The sequence below is a fragment of the Papaver somniferum genome, chromosome 7 (assembly GCF_003573695.1).
Source record: "Papaver somniferum cultivar HN1 chromosome 7, ASM357369v1, whole genome shotgun sequence".
Classification (NCBI taxonomy): Eukaryota; Viridiplantae; Streptophyta; class Magnoliopsida; order Ranunculales; family Papaveraceae; genus Papaver; species Papaver somniferum.
Window position 1 is genome coordinate 160,576,500 of NC_039364.1, and position 6,289 is coordinate 160,582,788.

Genomic DNA, 6,289 nt, shown 5'->3' on the forward strand with positions numbered 1-6,289 from the left:
TTGCAGGCTTCATCGCTCGTGAGGATCTGGAACGCTTCATGGAGGATCGAGGAAAAGACAAAGCATCATCTTTTCATCGTTATCAACCTTCATACCCTATTGCTACACAAATAATTTCTTTCCCGAAGGGCTACACTTCCCCAACGTTTGCACTATATAACGGAACATGGAGCGCTCGAGAACACGTCTCTCGATCCCTGGAGGCACTAGGAGAGCATGAACAAAACTAAATGATCCCAATCTACAGAGCCTTTCTCTGCGATTCCAGACTCTCTCAGAACTTCATGAAGCAGCCAAACGATCAACGACTACTACACCTGCTTTGCTGAGAAAAGTCTACAAGGTCGAGGAACCTCGGAGCAGCCGGCGCCTGATCAACAAACAATACAATGTCCAACCTTCCATGAACGTTATTGCTCAAGCAAAAGGAAAGCTCCTGCTCAAACATGAGACATCAAACACCTCATCCTACAAAAGCATCAAGAAAGGATAACCAATCTTACACAAACCTCGATCCGGCATTAACGAACGGGGAGATGATCGGACATACTCAAACTTATCATGAAGCAGTGATCGAGTTACTAGAAGTCTGGGTTCAAGATGGTGCAATCAAATCGCTTCTCATCATAGAGAGCCAACTGAAGAAAAATGAAGAAACCCAGGTACTGTCACCTTCATAGATTCATCAAATCATCCAACAAGTAACTGCAATATTTTGAAGCAAATTTTCAAAGAGAAAGTTGATTCACAATAGCTTTAACGAGGGACTGAAGGAGTACACAAGAGTCCTCTCCCAATCAGAAGCTTTACACTCTCTCTGAACAACCTGTCAAAGAGGCAGTTCAATCCTGGTCGAACGTGAATTTCTCTATCTGTCGAAGGCACGAAGGAGAGACATGTTCACAACACTGAACACATCATGTCAAGAAGTACATTCCGAAAATACTTTTTGAGCCTCCATCCACGGAACAAGAGGTGTACGACAGGGGACTGCATACCACAGTCAATCTCAGAAGAAACGAATTGGGAAGAACATTGATCGATGTTGACACCGCCATCAACAACATTCCACTGAAAACCATCGGATCCACATGCATCACTCGATAAGCAGATACTCATGCTCCATCTCAATCAGATACCTTGAAGGAGCGCTCGGAAATACTTATGGATACATCATTCTCAAAGTGAACATAAGTTCAACCTGGACAGAAACCAAGTTTCACATAATCAGGAAGATCCAGGATATGACATGTCCTTCATACAAGCGTGGATCCACGCCGAAAATATGGGTACTTACAAAGCGCCTTTGGTTCCACATCTTTCCAACGAAGAAATTTTTGATCCAGAAGATTTGACGAACATTCCATCATCAGATTACTTTGAGGAATTTCGACGAGATTGAAGTAAGAACCTTCCAAAGATGCATAGACATTCATCAAGAGGTTCCAAACTCAGGCAAGTCTCATTCCTCCCGTGTCTACGTCATTTATTTCTTCACATGCTATCCTAGCATGGGGACTCAATTCTGATGGAAAATCTGCAAGTCGTTATGAATGGTAGCCTCTCCAAATCGAGCACCGAACATTCATTACCGAGATGATGTCCAAGCGTGGCAAAGAATACTTTGGGTATTTCTCCATAGCTTTGTAGGAGCGTCCATGTGTGCCACAAAATCAAAAAACTCTGATGGCTGCACAAGTATTGAATCCTACTACCGCAACGAGAAGAATGCCGAATCAATAGAAGATACTCAGGGCCGAGATGATCAAAGCTACGATATTCGATGCTTAAGGGGTATGACGCTTCAACAATCAATCATCTAAGAAGCCTTCAAATTATACTCCTAATCAAAGAGTACACCTTCGATAATGGCGCCTCTGGCTTCGACACAAATATCTCAACACTGATTCAACACCAGCACAATCGACACTACATTCGATAAGCCTTCATTATATCATTATAAGACTTCTGAAGCAGATGCAAAATCATTCATACATGAATGTCACCAACTCCTTCAACATACACTGGACAACCTGAGGTGATTCCGTGAAACTTCATCAACGGGGACTTCTCTATATCATAAAACCCTGCATGACTGAGGAACTTCTTCCCTTCAACGATCCAGAACGGAGATTTGTGCTGCTATCTTCCACAACAATGCTGCTATCTTCCACAACAACGTGGATTTACTTACAAAGCCGCTTCACCATACAGTCATGCTTTCAAGAGCACTCAGGTTGAACTCCCAGTATACCGGATTCTCAACTCACTAACTAGTTCGTCAATATAAATGCTCACTGGAAGAGCAACGAATAATCATGATTCCATCCTTTTTTGATCTCTGGAGCAGCTCTAACCATAGCATCGTCATCAACAAGGATATCTGGTGGAGATCCATCCATGGTCTCAGCATCAATAAGAATGTATGGAGAAAACTCAATCGTGATCTCAGCGTCAACAACGTGAGAAACGTCCTCATGACATGGCTCCATCAACTAACCATTCTCTGAAATGTTACACATGAAGCAGACTTCTCCAAGCTCTAATGATTCATATCAAGATGTCTATACGTGAAAACACGTTAGCATGAGCATCTTCCAAAAGCTTGCACGGTGGATAGTCACAAGCCAAAGTCTTCTACAAGATGTTCCACAAATAGAGTACAACATACTTCAGCCCATGGGTTTACAAAAACGTACCAATGAGTGAGGAATGGGACAATACTTCCTCAACGAAAGATGTTCGTCTATGTCTCTTCGACAACATACCAAAAGGGCGCATTAATCGGACATATGAGCTGAAACATATGGCCTTTACTGTCAGGTCTACGAAATCTGAAAAATATGTACGGGATTACGAATTACAAATGTGCACGCTTCGTTGGCTGACCTCTAACTCCAAATTGAGTGATTCTTTTCTCATGTGATAACTAAATCTCTTAGCTTCAAAAGTTGGGGTCAAGCATCGAATTCCGACGTCGTATGTGGTTTCTAGAGCTTCCAGAGCATACAACGCGCAACCAGAGATTTGTGGACGGGATTCATAACTTCCACGGTCGATCGGTGTCCACCAGGTCTTTTCGCTAAGTCCCTCATCAAGGTACCCCCAATTTCGACCAACTAGGTCTTTACATCAATTTTTCTACCCGGGTCCTCTATCTAGGTCTTGACATAAGAAAGGAAACCGAAAGAGAGATTTAACAAAATACTGGGGACTGACGGTCCACTGATCAGCTTCACAGTGCAAGACTCATGGCACCAGACTCTCATGTTCTAATTATTCATCATAAAGGTAATTCTACCACTGGAACATGAAACCATGGTTATTACATCATCCCCTCTCGAGAGCAACCTCGGCTATGGTCCCGTGACCAGGGTTTCAGAAGTGATATTTCTACGACTGACAGAAGCAAGATGGCACTGCAAGCACCATGCTCATGTCTCAATCAAGGGGTCCTGATATCAAAGGAATCAATTACATTAAAATACTTCACCAACCTTTCAAGACACAAGCGAATGGTCTAAAGACACAACATGAGTGTTTTACAGCGAGCTCGTCTGAGATGATTTTACACTGTCCTGTACAAACCGACGAGCTGGGCGCAATTGGTGAAGAAAATTTGGATGGGTCATACACCATTCTCTTCGTATTGATGTCCTCTACAACATATCCAAAATTCACAACAATCGTAGAATTGAGCGAAGAGTTGTGGCCAAAACATTGGACCACATGCCAGCTGTAAATTTTCTGAAGGTCTCCTGGAAGTTTACTGTTTCGTCGATTTCGGATCCTAAACATGCTCGAAACTCAAAAAAAATCTTTTCTAAATCTTGGAAATTTCCTGGGCTTGAGGATACATATGCGGATGTCGAAAATCCGACCCAAACGAGGGCTCTACAGCGTTTTTACTAAAAGGCTAAAGTCTGAAATTTCCTGATGACGTATTTCGGCAAAATTACTCGTGTATCCACATGGGTTTTCATTCATTCACTCACAAATCAGAAATTTCATACTTCTATGAAGAGGTCACAGGATATATACTTACTAGGGGAGTCTCCAAACCATTTGAGGGCTCGGCAATATTGGAATCTCCGTTAGCAACTCCATTATCTTCATTCGGTTCGAGATTTCGGGTGACCCGAAGAAGAGAACGCTTCATCAACATGCTTCTTATCTACAATGATTTCTTCCTGGATTCATCAAAAACAATTATTATTATTTCATTCAAGGAGATGCCACGATCACCTGCCTGAAGAAGATACTTACATCGACTTCTCCATCAATGCTGGATTCATGAATTGTTTGCCTGGGCACAAGTTGAAGACCGTCGATGGAGAAAAAGTCTGAAAAGAAATAACAAACCTTGGTCTCGTGATCCTAATTGCACGAGTAAAGTCATGACACAAGGAGCGCTAACAACTCACCAAAGAAACGGCTGGGGACTGCACGACATTTGCTAACACCCTATGGTCCTTACTTCTGGTTCTCCTCTCCCGTAGATTTTCCTCCATTTCCATGGAGTCTACATTGATCCGGGATCTCACTACACGATCATCCTATGGTAAAGCTAACCGAATAACCAGGAATACAACTCAGTATGAAGGATCTCTCACCACGAGCACATCGTTCATACAAAGCGCAAGATTCGACAGAACAATGAATCATGGATTAAAGGTGCTCACAACAGCGTCTACAAAAATGGTAATCCTCCACTCTTACCTATTTACGTTTCACGAACTTAGTGATAATAACGTAAAAACCTCGAAAAACTTGCTCGCTTCTTCAAACTTGCCAAGACGAGCAAAATTCATTATTTAAAGTCGACACTGACTTTTCACGAAACTTTGAATAATTCACATAACCTTTCATGTGAACATTCGCTGGTTTTCTACATGTGTACATACACTATAATATCGCCAAACTCATACATACATTATTTCGTCATGTATACAATTGCTTGCTTTCAAAAATTGCTAAAAAATCATAAATTGATTTTCATGAAACCGTGAACAACCCACATAAAAATTTTACTGAGTGAACATCCACTGGTTTTTCAAAAATTGGACAGACGTCCATTCTACAATTGTGAAAACTCACAGATATTATTTCACCATGTATAATTGTCTACTTTCAACAGTTGTTCAAAATCGAAACATGATTTTACAAAATGTGTAGATATTTAACATGAAACTCACGTAACTTTGAAAAATTTATGTATATATTTTTGCTCCCTCGCGCGAGCATCTGTCTTTGAAGCGAGAGTATATTTTCAAAAATTTGTGAACGCTCACATATCGAAAATAAAATTTTTCATGAAAGCTCATAGACAAAAATTTTATTAACAGACGCACGTCTTTTCAAAAAAAAAAAAAATCTTTTCTCTCGTACGAGCATTCACCTATGGAACGAGAGTTTAATCCATTTTGTGAAACCTCACAAAGATAAAATTTTGGTTTTCGTGAAAGCTCATAGACAAAGTTTTATATCATTAGACTCAGGTCTATTTTGTTTGTTCCTTAAACTAACGAACGAACGAGCATCTATTCCTAAAACAAGGATTTCTTTTCATGGGCTCGTCCCGCGAATCCTAAACGACCAAGGTCCCTTCGTCCAAACCAGCGGTTCAACACCAATTTATGCTCACCAAAGGGTACTCTATCATGCCACTGAGAAGTTCCTTTGAGTCATGGTTTGCTCGTACTATCAAAATCCGGTAACGTCTTAACTTACGACTGAGTTCAATTAGTTGTATTGTTTATGACCGGAAAATCACCATTTAATGCTGACTGAGGAACACAGCTTTCCTCACTCAGCAGGGGACTTAATGTAGATGGTGGATTTTCGACAAAGGCTAAAATCGTAAACCCATAATTATACGAACCTCTGATCCAGCAATCAGAGGTGAGTATTGAGACACGGGTCTCTCATCGAATTCTCTGACTGAGAATACTTTCTCTCAGATTACATGCGGATATGTAGTCTCACGGCTAGACAACGACATATCTCATGAATACTGAATACTTTCAGTCTCATCGAATTCTCTGACTGAGAATACTTTCTCTCAGAGTACATGCAGATACGTAGTCTCACGGCTGGATAACGGCATATCTCATGAATACTGAACATTTTTAGTGATTATTTCTATATAGTATCACGAGATGGACGGCTCCTAGACAGCTTGCTCTGCTAGTATAGAGCGATAACGTCTTCAGGAACAAAAAACGAGTTTACCCTGACTATATAAAGGATATGACTTACCAGCAAGTTCATATCGAGATAATTAATGCTC